Below are 15,529 nucleotides of genomic sequence, written 5' to 3'. Positions count from 1 at the left end.
CCAACATTTCCTTCACCACTTCAACCTTCACCTCCAACGCCTGTTGTTTCTCTGTGCGGGGCTTCGGGTATGTGGCCTTCTTTTCCTGTGACTATGTGATTGCCAATACCCATTCCTCTGTCCTGTCAATGTTGAGCAGGTTCATTCCTGACTTTGGGCAAGTTCCATCATCATGGTCTCTAGGCCCACATCATTTGCATAGTTTTTGTGGAGTTTCTTCTGAGGTGCATTCCCTGGCAAAGTGGCCCCATTGATTGCAGGCTCGGCACTAGATCATTGGTTGTCCCTTCGTATCATATTGGATCTGGCCCCTATTATTATTGGTCTTCCCCCCTCTCCGGTTGTTCCGGTATCCGCTAGATGATGCATTATTGTTGGCGGTATGCAAAGTTTTGGCGGCTGGCTGCTCTTGCATGAAGATAACTTGTTGGCTCCTGGTTTTTATATTGTAGGGACATTCCTTCATCAAATGTCTGAAAATCTGATAAATGTCGCAAAAAGCCTTCTTGGGGCAGGACCCCTTGGTGTATCTGTCACACCTATAGTTCGTACACCACACGTCACTTTCTTGAGTCTTACTTGTACTCCCTTCATGGCTTTGAATTCTTTCAACATTCGTTCCATGTCCTTTTGGAGCACGTGCACCTTTTTGCTCGATTCGCCACCACTGCTGCTTTCCTCGTTAGAGTCTTCATCATCATCAGATGAGTATTTATTACTTTTCTTCCTCTTTGACGTTTTGTGTTCACTCTCGAGGTCCATTACCCTATTATAGGCATTGTCATATGACGTCGGGGGTACAATTTTCATCTTCTTCCATAGGGAGGATTTCAACCCTTCAACGAACCATAGTTTCTTCAACCCATCTGCGGGTTGGCTTTCCATTTTACCCAACAGTTCTTTTAGCCTTCAGCTGTATGCCCGTACTGTCTCCTTGGGACCTTGTTTGGTACTATATATCTCGGCTATGATTTCATTGTCATCACGGAGCAACTGAAACTCCTCCTTGAATTCCTTTTGTAGATTGGCCCATGTGGCCACTTTTTGCTTGTCAACATCGGAGCACCAATCTATGGCAACTTTGTGTAATGTGGCTAGGAACTATTGTACCCACTCATCCTGGTCTGTCACTCCATTGGCAGACCAAATAGTTTCACGTGTACGACAGTGCTGTACAGGGTCTTCCTTGTCGTCCCCTGTGAACTTTGACAATTTTTGTTTACTTGCCATCTCACCATTGGGTCTTGCTCCTTTGATGCCTTGTGTGCTTGTACTTGGTGATCCTCCACCTCCTACACCTGACCCTCCACTCATGGGTCTTCCAGAGAAGGTTGGTGACCCCGAACTGAACAAATTGCCTCCTGTACGGTACCCTTGTGTTCCCTCGGCACCTTCGACTGTACCGTCACCTTCGGTCGTCTCCCTCTGGTTGTCCTCCGAAATGGACAAGTTCTTTAGTAGGTCTCTGGTAGCGTCGATCAGGTTTAGATTTCGCCTTGTTTGTTCCACCAACTCTTCGCGACTTCTTATCCTATGGTGGTATTCTGGCGAACGGTAGAGTTCTCCTTCGGCACCCTCTATGACTTCTTCTAGGTTCCTTTCGGAAAACCTACAACAGTGTAGAGAGTGTAATTATCTCCATCTATCTTTGCCTCTGCAACCTTCGTGGCACCTCCTAGGTTTCCTTCAAGCAACCCCTTGGTCGGTTGCCTGTCGGTAAACTTCTTTAGCCTACGCCTTCGTTCTATCTGTTGTTTGAGATTCAACACTCTTTGTTCCACTTCCCATTCATCACTTTGTATCTTTTTTTTATGTCTTTATTTAGTATATTGGGCATAAATCACTTCCGTACACAACAAGCACATACCATGTACACAACCAAACAAAAAAAACTTTTATTACTTCATCCCTCGTACATAATGTATGTCACTGACATACTCATTACAATGGGGGTGTTCTTATTTATTCTCGCTGACCGTCAGAGTTCATGTATTGTGCTCCTCTTCTTGGTGCTCCCTAAATTCTCATAGAATTTGCTGTCGTCAGTTCTGTTGGTAGATGTCTTCCCTTCTGTTCTAGAGAGCCAAAAATCCTTGTGCCAAAAGGTTAGGCAGTTGGCTCATCAACCGATTCATAGAGGGGCTTACTCCGAGCAAACTCCACACATCTTCTGGGACATTTTTGGTTGTGGCTTCCCTCCGTATGTGTGTTTCGATTGCTGCCTGTAGGATGCAGGAGAAATCATTCGTGAATTCTTTTCCCCCTCGAAAAATTCGTCAGGTTCTCTGTCAGGGTCACTCGTTCCTTCTAGTAATGATTGTCCCATTATCTATGTGCCATGTAGTAAGTCCTTTTCCCGTTGCTCCTAGGTTTTTACTTAGGCAACGATGACAAATATTTTCCCCGTAGGGTGTTAGGTTAAGACATTGCATAAATGACAGAAGTACACATAATATATGGAACTCACAAGTGTTCTATTGATTCATGATAAGCTAGTACATACAATGATAGCAATATGTTCGACTACAATAGCATGTCCAAAGACTGGAAACAGATACAATATAAAGGAGTCTGGTCAGTTACCCGGTACCAACTGCCGACAACCGACGGATTAACTGTCGATGCTAACACAATTTACCTTAATGCTTAATTACCCGACAACAATGTATGTATATGTATTCATATGTATATATTTATATGTATACTTACACATATAATATTTAGTTGAATATAATTTTTATAATTATTTGAATAATGTTTGAGCTTGTAAATTATAAAATTATAGTTTTATGGGTGATTGAATTAACAATTGCAATTTTGTCACATTTCTATTTAGAAGTGCAACAATAGAGACTTTACTTGCAATTTTTTATTATTATATTATATTATAAATTAGTCTTGAGATTGTTTAAATGAGGAATTAGGCTTGAAATTATTGATATTTTACATATGTTAGCTGGTTTCTCAACATTGCTTAAGATATGAATATCATCTGAGTTTAAGACATATACATTGATATAATACTCAAGTTAATTATACACCATAAGAAAAGGTTGAAACATGCAATTTTCACAAAGAAAAATTTATCTTTATAAATCAAATACTTACAATGAACAACTTAACAAATTCTTTATGTATGGCTCAAAACATTCCTCATGGAGGTAGCAAATAATAAGGTGAACATGTCAACTTGAAAACCTTGTCTTTAAATAAACAATTTAGCATATATTATTTCTAAATATTTAAAATATATTACTCTCATATAATATTTTCAAATATTAAACCTTTCCCAACTACGAGGACTCTCACATTATACCTTGCTAAAATACAACACCCTATTCATAATATTTTAAAAAATAAGTAATACATGTTTAAAAAAAGATTAATGCTCTCATATTATATTCCCCAATTATTGAACCTTTCCCACGATGACTAGACTTAAATAGCGCACATTAAGATTTGACCACTTAGGTGGTTGTGGGCCCATTCCTTTCACCTTGAAAAGAAGTAAGGTATGCAAAAATGCTTCCTACACCACTCTAAGGAGACAAGATAGTGATAATTTTTAATTCTTTAATAATTACAAAGAGAAGAACATGAACATAAAGAGATGATACCATAACATAGATATACATGAGGAAAACCCTTTTAGGAGAAAATACCCACACTCCAAAGCTCAACTCAATGTATCAATCTATAAACAATGGGGGTTACAATACAGTTGTAGAGTTACACTCTTTCAAGAGTTCACCACTTGACAATTTTGGAGCAAACTTGATAGCATAACAATACTTGGAAATCAATCCATGAAGACTACTCTTTGGGCACCTTTTTTATATATTTTTAACAACATTTTGGAATACTTCTAGAGGACCGAATAAGGCATGGAAATCAAAATCTACATGGCATACTTTGCCATACCTTTTACATACAAAAAGGCACTTGTAGAATATTCCCTTACACCCTTTGCAATTTTCATAAAAATTGAATGTTCTCTCTCAAGATTGGATCTTTAAAATTGAGTTCTCTTACACATCTTACAACTATCATAGATTATGTCATAACTTATAACACTTACAACTATAATAGAATTTGTCATAAATAACCAAAAATAGTTGATTCTCTTACAACTTGTCATAACCCAACTTGGGTGCCCAAAATTCCTCATGTAAAGATGCTTCAAGAAACTTGTTATATGTGCTATTAAATTCCATTAAATTCTTTTTGAATGGTGGCTCTTATATATCATAGAACATGCATTTTTCATAATTTATCTTAATCTCTTACATACTACACAAGGTGTTGACACATAGTTGAAATAATGCCACCTCAAATGGGATGCATACCTCCTCATGTGAGGACCAAAATATCTACACCACCTTCCAATAAGATGACAAGTCACCATGCTAACTCCCACAAGATGAAAATTTATTGTGCATACAAAATTACATCAGAAAAATAAATAAATACAATTAATTAAATCAATACTAGGAAATTGCAAAGGTCGAGAAACCTAAATTCCCAACACACTTGACATATATTCCCATCTATTGCATTCAAATAACACTTGTCTTTAATACTCAATAATTTGAATGTATTATTCCCGTGCAAAATTTTGCAATCATTTGATGGTATAAAATAAAGCAAGACACGACAAAGGGCACTCTTGTTTGTCATTGTTTCCATGAAATACCTCATCATTAAGGTATATTAACAACCTTTCTTTTTCATGCAAATGGTTTCTACAATAGATAGAATACATGGATTTCGTCATGGTATAGTTGATGCAACAAATATGTTTCCATCCCGATCAACTATTTTCCAATGTACTCCCATTTTGTCAAAATTAGAGCTTTGGAATAGCATTGAAGATCCATGAAACCATAATGGAAGGCTAATTACTATCAAATATTATAGTTGGAAATACTTTAGTATACATATATGTAAAATATAGAAGCATAAACAAGGCATGTGAATTTTTTGAGTGGAAATGTGGTCTCATGGAATTTTATAATTATATGGTATATATGCACAAATGTGTGTTTTGAAAAGGATTTAGAAAATTTCAATCAAATGTAAATGGTAGGTGTAAAGCCAAATGAAAGGGATAACACCTACATCATATACAAATATGTCTAAAGATACAAGTTGATCCCTAAAAGTAAGCGAGGGATAATTCTATAGTAGTGAATGGGCATGTGTTGGAAAGGAGTGATATGTATTGATTCCAAGAATATGTGGTATTGTTGGATGACCAAGAAACACTAAAAATAAAAAATAAGTACCATGGATAATAGAATGTAAGGATACAAGTCTCACCCAAAGGACAAAGAAGAAAAATAATATGATACAAATTTTTATTGAGGAACATGTAACATTAAAGAAAGTAATAAAAGAGTATGTGACAACCAAAAAAAGAGGTCAACACATGTGAGGGATAAAAGATATCGTGATTGAATATAGGACAAATGAAAATACTATAGAAGATGATTGATGGAAATGAGTGTAAAATAGTGCTTGATAAAAGTACATAGGGTGGATTGCTTGAGGTATACCTTAAGATGTGAAAAGAATGAGTTGATGAAGTAGTAAGTTAGAATTACTAAGCGAGGCTAGCTTGTATTGGAAAATGAAGCTCATTTTTTATCAACTCCATGTGTGATGTAGGATCATCCCTAAGTAGTGTGGTAATCTTGCACTATTTTGGAAAAGTGGTTTGGTTTAGTTATTTGCTTTTCTATTAGTTTGTAGATTCTAGCATGCGATGAAGAAAGTTATTGTATTTCACCATACCTTGAAATTGTCTTTTAAAGTTTTGGGATTAGTTTGAGTAGTTATTTTTTAGTCATGTGTTAATATCTAGCAATACTTAAATGATAAAAAGATAGTAAATTGGTTCAAGGTTGTCTACTAGGTGGATAGTTGTGAACAATTAGAATTGTTTTCATGTGTGGCAAACAATGAAATTTTTAGTGGCTAATATTTGCCAATTGGCTATGTTTTGAAATTTGGGAATCAAAATTTGGCTAATAAGTTCAACTTTTAAGGCGACTCAAATCGCACATTTTTATAAATTTTTATTTTAGTGTCATTTAAATCACCAGAGAATTTATTTTATTAATTTTTTTAACTCAAAGATTCGCCACAATATTCGATACATGATTCAATCAGATTCGACAACATTTTATAATTTATTGTAAAAATTTAAATTAATTCACCAATAATATATCATAACTATTAGTTAATATAGGGTTATATCAACAATATTTAGTTGCCACCATTGATTTAAAATATAATCTAGTAAACTTCAGTGTATTCCATGAGGTAAATTCTACCTACAAGTTGTAATGGTTGTGGGAGTTGAAATTTCTTTTGAATTGTTGACCTCAATGAAAATCAATGGTCTAAAAGAAATTTTTGGCCCCATGAATGTTACAAATTGTTGGTACATTTTATCTCGCAAAATACAAAGAAGGGTATTAGATTATTTTAAATTAATGGTAGAAACTAAATAAAGTAGAGTCTACCCCTTAAACTCTTTAATGATTTCCACCTTGGGGCCTCTACTTTTCTATAAAAAACTATTTTTTAAAATGAAAGAATTTGGAATAGTAATTAATGCATACTCTTATTATTTTATAATATTCGCCAATATTTTCTACCAAAAAAAATGGTATAAAAAATTTGCTAATAAAATTAATATTTTTCATTAAAAAAAGGAAAGATTCTCCAATAAAAATTATTATTTTCATTTAAAAAAATTAAATATTCACCAAGATTTTATACAATTTTTTGAGAGGGGATTTCTTAAAGTTTTCATTGGTGGCAAGTTATTTAGAGTTTGCAACAACAAAATAATGTTTTTAAGGATTTATTGAACCATTGAGGATGAGTATAAAGCACCACGAGGAGGTTTATCCACCATTTAACCATTCAAATTTATATATTTTCTTATTTGTAGCTTATGATATATTACATGTGGCTTTGCGATTTGTTCCATCTTATGGCTAACATAGATCACTATAAAAATTGAGTGTATATATATATATATATATATATATATATATATATATATATATATATATATATATATATATATATATATATATATATATATATATATATATATATATATATATATATATATATAAGAAGAGGTAAGGGAAGAAGTTTTAGAAGTAGAACAAAAGCAAAGTGAGACTATGAGGTCTTAGATACAGATTATGATTAGAGAATAAGGAGTATGAAGTGGAGTCAAATCCAAAGGGAGATACTAATACACCATAGTGGAGTAATTAGACTGGTGTGCAACAATGATGTTATATTATTGTGTAATATATGTTTGAATTGTTATAATAGGTACAATGAAATGGATATTGCCTCTATAAATGTTAAACAGATTGTTAGAATAGTTTTATTTAATCAGTTCTCTGATCTCTGTATGTTGTTAAATCGATTTTATTCTTCTATCGAATTGCCTCTGTTGGTTTGCAAATTACATATATTTGTGACTGATCTTTGCAGTGATTTTATTACTGTATGTAATAAAATGAACCTTTGGCAATGTCAGTATGGAGTTTCGTATTTATCCGTATACTGGTCGCCTATGCTCTGTTTATCTTTTCTTAACATCTGCAGGGAACATGTTTGGCATCTATATATCATTCACATATTGGATCATGCCTCCATAGGGAGTCATGATCCTATGTTGAACCATCGTGGTTACACATAGGGTCGTGACCCCTGTGTGGAGTCATGATCCTACCCAACATTGGCGTCAACAACTTAGGTGCAATGCGAATGTTTATTTATGTCTAAGTATTGTTAGTTAAGTCTGCTAACAAATATGCAATCAGTACGATCGTTACTGTGCGATTTTCTCTTTCGTCTGAGACTATAAACTTAACACTCCCTCTTAGTCTCAGAGGAATAGGCCTAATACATATCACTTTAACTGAGCTCAACACTAATCTCACGAGAATCTCATCACCTAGGTGTGAAGTATCAACGTGTGATACTAAGGATATACTCACTTTGATATCCATGTTATAGTATGTGCACTAACATTAATACACTTACATAATGTCTACCATAACTTATCATATTACTGATATTCAAATTGTATGATTTTTCAGTTTTTATGATCTTCCAAACATTTGTAAGATCGTCACCTTACAATGTTTAAATACAAGTGTTCATTAACTAGAGAATCGTCATCCTTTAGTAATGTACACAGGAAAGATTATAAATTTCATATACTCATTTATATGAACAAGAAGTTTACATAATTAAACATCTTTATATATATATATATATATATATATATATATATATATATATATATATATATATATATATATATATATATATATATATATATATATATATATCAATAATTATATTTTAACCATACCAAGAAGCCTCCTGAAGTGATCAATTTTCACTCTTGCTAGAGGTTTGGTGAGAATATCAGCTGTCTGATCTCCTGCATTGATATATTCCAACTTTATTACCTTTCTTTTTGTCATGTCTCTTACATAGTGATATGGAATCTCAATGTGTTTGGATCTATCATGGAAAACTGGATTGATTGAAAGTTTAATGCAGCTTTGGTTGTCACAATGAATGATTGTAGGTTTTAGGCTTTCACCAAATAATCCTACTATCAGTTTCCTCAACCATACTGCTTCTTTTGTTACCATGGATGCAGCTATATATTCAGCTTCTGTAGAACTCTGGGCTATAGAAGATTGTTTTTTGCATATCCAAGATACCATAGCTGATCCCAAACTAAAACATAATCCAGAAGTACTCTTCCTGTCTGTTACGCTTCGAGCCCAATCTGAATCAGAGAATCCATGTAGGTTCAATTCAGTGTGTTCATAGTGAAGTCCATAATTCAGAGTACCTTTAAGGTATCTCAATATATGTTTTACTGCTACTAAATGTATTTCTTTGGGCTCAACCATGTGTTGACTGAGTGCATTCACTGCATAACATATATCAAGTCTGGTATTGACAAGGTACACCAGTGATCCAATAATCTGCCTGTATAATGTCGGATCTACAAACTTGGAGTCTACTACTGCTTCTTATAGTTTATGAAGATTTGTTTCCATAGGGGATGACATTGACTTACAATTCAACATTCCAAATCTCTTTAGAATGTCAATGGTGTATTTACCTCGATTTAGATAAATACTATCTCGTCTTTGCCATACTTCTAATCCAAGAAAGTAATGGAGTAATCCTAAATCCTTCATCTCAAATTCTGAAGCTAGTTCTTGTTTGCACTTTGTAATGAGATGATCTTCTTCTGTAATTAATAAGTCATCTACATATAGTATCAATATCAGCATTTCACCTTTGACTGTCTTAAAATACAGATTTGGATCAACAATGTTCTTAGAGAAACCTATTCCCAATAAGTAACTGTCAATTCTTTCGTACCATGCCCTGGGAGCCTGTTTTAATCCATACAGTGCTTTTTCTAACTTGCATACATGTGTTTTTGCATTATTTACCTCAAATCCTTCAGGTTGTTCTAGATATACTTCTTCTTCAAATTTCCCATTCAAAAATGTATTTTTTACGTCTATTTGATGAACTTTCCATCTTTTAGATGCTGCTATAGCTAGGATTGTTCTGACTAAAGTGTATCGAGCAACAGGTGCAAATGCTTCTTCATAATCAATTCCCTCCTTCTGTGAGAAGCCTCGAGCAACAAATCTTGCCTTGTGTTTTTCTATACTGCCATCAACAACATGCTTGATTTTAAAGAGCCATTTAGAGGATACAACTGATTTTTCTTTAGGTCTAGGCACAATTTTCCATACATCATTTTTTAAGATAGATTGATATTCCTCTATCATGGCATTCTTCCATACTTGTTGTTTAAGGGCTCTTCTGCATTTGAGGGTTCATCATTTATGGTTTCTGACATTAGAGTCACATAGCTAGAAAATCTTGAAGGACTTTTGCTTTCCCTAAATGCTTCTCTTGGTGCTGCATAGGTTTCTGCTTCCTGTACTGTTTTGGTGGCCCATAGTGGTCTTTTCCTGGGGTTCTCAGTAGTAGTGTTCTTTTGTCCCAATGTGTTTTCCTCAGGATGCTCCCTCTGCGTTTCAGAAATAGAATCTTCCTCCAAATTTATGGAGTTGGTTGAAGTCTCATGTGTAATGGAACTTCTTGTTTTGTTAATAGCTACATCTTCTTCAAATATGACATCTCTGCTTAATTCTATTTGTCTTTGACCAGGGATGTATAATCGGTAGGCTTTTGAAGTTTCACTATATCCTACAAAAATCCCTTTTGGCCCAACAGGTGTTGGAATTTGGCATTATAACAGACAATGGGAGATTGTTGGCATTTCGATAAGGATATTGAGAAGGTTGTTGATGATTATGGATATAACTGATTAAGGATGTTTACTGTCTTGATATTATTATTTTGTCATTGATGTCAAGAAATTGATTTTCTAATTCAGTGTGATGTTGCCATATCTTGAGAAGTATGATTTGATGAGTATAAAGATGTCGGTAAAAGACACAGAAAGAATATGATGAATAAGGGGATGAATAAGGTATTCAATGGGCAACTATTACCGAGTCAAACAATGATGAGATCATGATGTTTAGATTGTTTTAACATCATACATATGTTGTAAATTGTAAGGTTAATACTATATTATGTTACTGAGCAAAGAACCTAGTCAGTAAACCCTAAGGAACCTAGTCGGTAAACCCTAAGGTTATCGCTATCGGTTAATGAAGGCAGAATGTCTATCAAGTGAAGTTTAGTATTTATCGAGTTGTTACCAAGTTGTAACCGAGCTGTAACATAATACATTAAATGGTTACATGCGTTATTTAATGAAGGAAGCTGATGAGATGGAACTAATTAAATGATTGGTATGTCGTGCATGAAGTTTGTTAATGAATATATGGCAAAGGAAAATCGACATGAAGATCTACAACTCAGATTTAACTACATTACCCTAGCACAAGTTCCAAGAAATGTATGCAAGTTCCAAGGCAGGGTAAAATGTTTTCAGATCGAAGGATACATTAAACCTGGTCAAAGTTTGAAGATTTGATGGCTATGATTGATCATGTGATCAAGGAGATTAAGCGGTTGGCGAATTGTTTATAAATAGGGAACTATTGATAAACAATGTATGCAGGCAAATGTATGCACAAGGATGCTACAGAATGATTACCGAGCACAGAAGCTTGAAGACTTGTTTGAATAACAGAGTATAGAAGCCCAGCAGATGGACATGATTAGTTCTATGTCTAGATTGTATTGAGCAAATAAGAATCTGCTTTAGCATTTTAGATGTGAAGTTGCAGATAGATTTTTATTACTGTTATTTTGTGAAAGTGACAGAAAATCTCTTAACCGAGTGGACTTAACAATCTTATTTGTAAAACCCTCTAGCAAGGTGACATTCTAATTGAGTGTTTGAAATCCTTTAACAAGGCCACTTCTAACAAGGTAAAGATCCTAACAGATCTGAGGGAAATCCCTTAACTGGGTCACATCTAGCAATGTGTTTGTAATCTTTAACAGGATTTGCTTTTAACTGAGCATACTCTAGAAGAGTATATTTCTTAGTGGGTCTGAAATCCCACAGTGGTTTTTCCCTATTTGGGTTTCCACGTTAAATCTGGTGTTATGAGGTTTATGATGTTTATATGCTTTTGAGTTTGCATGTTTAGCAGTTTTGGTTATATTATTGAAGTATATGTTACCGAGGTTGAATCTGATGTTTTTATGGAAGATTAAGTTTGTATGATTCACCCCCCCCCCCTCTCTTCTTGTTGGCTATTGGATTTGTACTTACATTAAGTATCAGAACTATCAGCGGGTTCTAGTTTAGTTCTTTTCTCCTTGGGTACATGAATATAGACAGGACATCCAAATATTTTGAGATGGCTAATATCAGGTTTAGTTCCAGTAAAGACTTCTGTAGGAGTTTTGTCAATGATATTAGAGTGAGGACATATGTTTTGAATATATACAGTCGTGTTAGAAGTCTCCCCCCAAAGTGCAATTTCTAAGTTTTGATCAAATAACATAGCCCTTGCATCTTCTACTATTGTTCTATTCTTTCTTTCTGCAACCCCATTTTGTTGAGGATTATAGGGTACTGTGAACTCCCTCTTAATCCCAACATCTTTACAAAATTCTTTAAATAAGTCTGAAGTGTATTCCCTACCATTGTTAGTCCTTAGTGTTTTGATTTTTCTACCAGAATGGTTTTCTGTAATAGATTTGAATTCTTTAAATTTTCTAAGTATCTCTTCAGATTCCTTGCTTATGAGAAAATAAATCCTAGTTTTCCTAGAGAAATCATCTACAAATATTACATAGTATAATGAATCTCCTATTGATGGTTCAGATATAGGTCCACATAAATCAGAGTGAATTAGTTCTAAAACATCCTTAGTCCTTCTAGAGTTGTAGGGAAATGAGCTTTTAATGTTTTTCCCTAGTGCACATCCCTTACAAGTGTCTGAATGAATTTGATTTAATTTAGGTAGTCCTGTGACTAATTTCTCCCTAGAGGGTAGAGCGCGAAAGTGTAAGTGCCCTAGTCTTCTATGCCAAATTTCTGTTTGATTTGTGACTTCATGAAATAAAGTCTGATTTGGCTCATTACACAATTCATATAGATGACCTTGTCTGTAACCAATCACTTGTGCTCTTTTGAAGGTGGATGATTTTGGCCATGCCATTACCTTTCCTTCTATGAATGAGACCATGTATCCATTATCTTCAAGCGCAGAAATCGAAACTAGGTTTCTTTTGATTCCTGGTACAAATAGTACTCCAATGAGTTGAACCGAGATTCCAGACATTAATTTTATGGTACATGTTTCGACACCTCTTACCGGATGTGCGAAATCATCTCCTATCGTTACCTCCTCATTAGATTCCTCTTCCATTGAGTCTAGTAATTCTTTGAATCTAGTGACATGCCTTGACGATCCACTGTCTATCACCCAAGTGGTAGATTTGTTTGAAGCTTGACTTGAAAGTGCAGAGTAGAATACAAACTTCTCAAATTCAATTTCTGACTTCCTCCCTACTTCGGTGAATGATGCTTGTTGTTTTACTTTGTTAGGACAATTGAATGACATGTGTCCATACTGATCACATCTGTGACATTGAATTTTCGACATGTCTCTCTTACTTTTCCCATGGTGGAATTTTCTTTTCTTGAAGTTTTTCTTCTTACCTTTCTTATGAGAGTCAGTATTGAGAATGTGAAGATCCCGATCTTTAGTTTTATGATTGTCCCCTTTTATTTGCCTTGATTCTTCTAGAAGACAGTCTTCCATTAGTCGGTCAAATTCTGTATAATTATATCTTCCATTTATGCCTTGTTTGAATGATTCCCAAGAATCAGGCAATCCATCTAGAGTAATAATTGATAGTTCCCTTTTCTCGACATGATAATCAAGTTTTTGTAGTTGATCTCTTAGAGACCCTACTCTCATGAAATATGAATTCATTGATTCCCCTTTATTCATGCTTATGTGGTTTAATTATCTTTTTAGAGCTAGGGTTTTGCTTGTATTGTTTATTTCATATGTCTTCTCTAAGGTTATGTACATTTCATATGCTTTATCATGTTTTGATATAATTGGTATTATATGATCTCTAACTGCGTTGATAATGATTTTAACTGCTTTATCATTTCCTTCAGTCCATATAGATTTCTTTGGTTCAACCTCGTGTTCAAGTTTGTCTTCTTTCACGAATTTGTCTACTTTGTTCTCTTTTAGCACGATCATAATTCTGACTTTCCAAGATGCAAAATTTGCTGCTCCTTCAACTCTGTCTTCGAATCTGATTGTGTGCGCCATTTTAATGTCTTTGTTTAATTGTAAACTTCTACCTTAGTTTGTTCGGATCTTTGAATAGTTAGGCTCTAATACCATGTAAATGTTAAACAGACTGTTAGAATAGTTTTATTTAATCAGTTCTCTGATCTCTGTATGTTGTTAATTTGAATTTATTCTTCTATCGAATTGCCTCTATTGGTTTGCAAATTACATATATCTGTGACTGATCTCTGCAGTGATTTTATTACTGTATGTAATAAAATGAACCTTTGGCAATGTTAGTATGGAGTTTTGTATTTATCCGTATACTGGTCGCCTATGCTCTATTTATCTTTTCTTAACATCTGTAAGGAACATGTTTGGCATCTATATATCATTCACATATTGGATCGTGCCTCCACAGGGAGTCACGATCCTATGTGGAACCATCGTGGTTCCACATAGGGTCATGACCCCTGTGTGGAGTCACGATCCTACCCAACATTGGCGTCAACAACTTAGGTGTAATTCAAATGTTTGTTTATGTCTAAGTATTGTTAGTTAAGTCTGCTAACAAATATGCAATCAGTACGATCGTTATTGTGCGATTTTCTCTTTCGTCTGAGACTATAAACTTAACAGCCTCACATGTAAGAGAGCCATTGCAAAAAAGTGAGAAGTTGTAAACATGATGAAAATCATGTAAGATTAAACAAATAAGAATATATTATTATTTATAATATCTTTGTGTTGCATACAAAGTATTTTGATGTTAATCTGCATTGTTATATAGTCTTTCATTGGATCCATGCTATATCAAAAGGACACTTAGTAAAGCATTTCTTAGATATATGGAAACTAGACATCATCTTTTAAAAAAATAATTTTTTTTTCTAATGAAACTAATAAGCTATCACAATATTAGCATGAAGAAATGTCTCATTTATCAAAGAAAAAAGTGCCTCTAACCTCATGCTCCCATGCGACTGCTTAACTCTATTTTGTGCTTAAATTTAACAAGTTAAGTGTTCCCATGCAAAAGCACTGACTGCTTATTAACAAAAATGCGACGTGGCTCCACAATTTGCTCTCCCTCTTTTTTTAAAGATTTTATTTCTATTTTTGTTTTCAAATTTGAAATTCACAAATTAGCATTAATACTATTAATTCAAAGTTAAGACGTCTTTGTTCAAAAATAAGCATCAAAGATAAATATTAGCTGCTCCACAAATAATTCCTGAATATATTGAGCAGCAGCTGCTAGCCAAAATAAGCTAAGCAGCCACATGGGTATCTTTGGAAAATCCATTTTGCGCATATCCCATGAATATAGCATTCAATGAGACCACATTTATGTGCCTGGTTTATGCTTCCACATTTCTCATACATGTCAACCATAAAATTTGACAAAAATCCCCTTTCTATTGAGCTTTGATGGATACCTATACCCTGTTCTTAAGCTATCTTATTGGTACAGGTGGAGAGTATGTCGTCAATAGACGGTTTAAATCACACACAACTTCGATTTCTAGGCTTAAAAATGTTACACTCAAAATTGACTGACATTCTTTAAATTTAATATATTACTTAATTTGTAGGGTTTAAAACTGACTGCCTGCCAATCGTTTTGTTTGAAATTTTTTAAAGCCTTGTCCATAATTCCACATTCTGCATATCCTGCAATCATGGCATTCCAT

This window comes from Cryptomeria japonica, chromosome 6 (genome assembly GCF_030272615.1).
Source record: "Cryptomeria japonica chromosome 6, Sugi_1.0, whole genome shotgun sequence".
Classification (NCBI taxonomy): domain Eukaryota; kingdom Viridiplantae; phylum Streptophyta; class Pinopsida; order Cupressales; family Cupressaceae; genus Cryptomeria; species Cryptomeria japonica.
The sequence above is the reverse complement of the archived record's forward strand: the minus strand, read 5'-3'. Positions refer to the sequence as shown.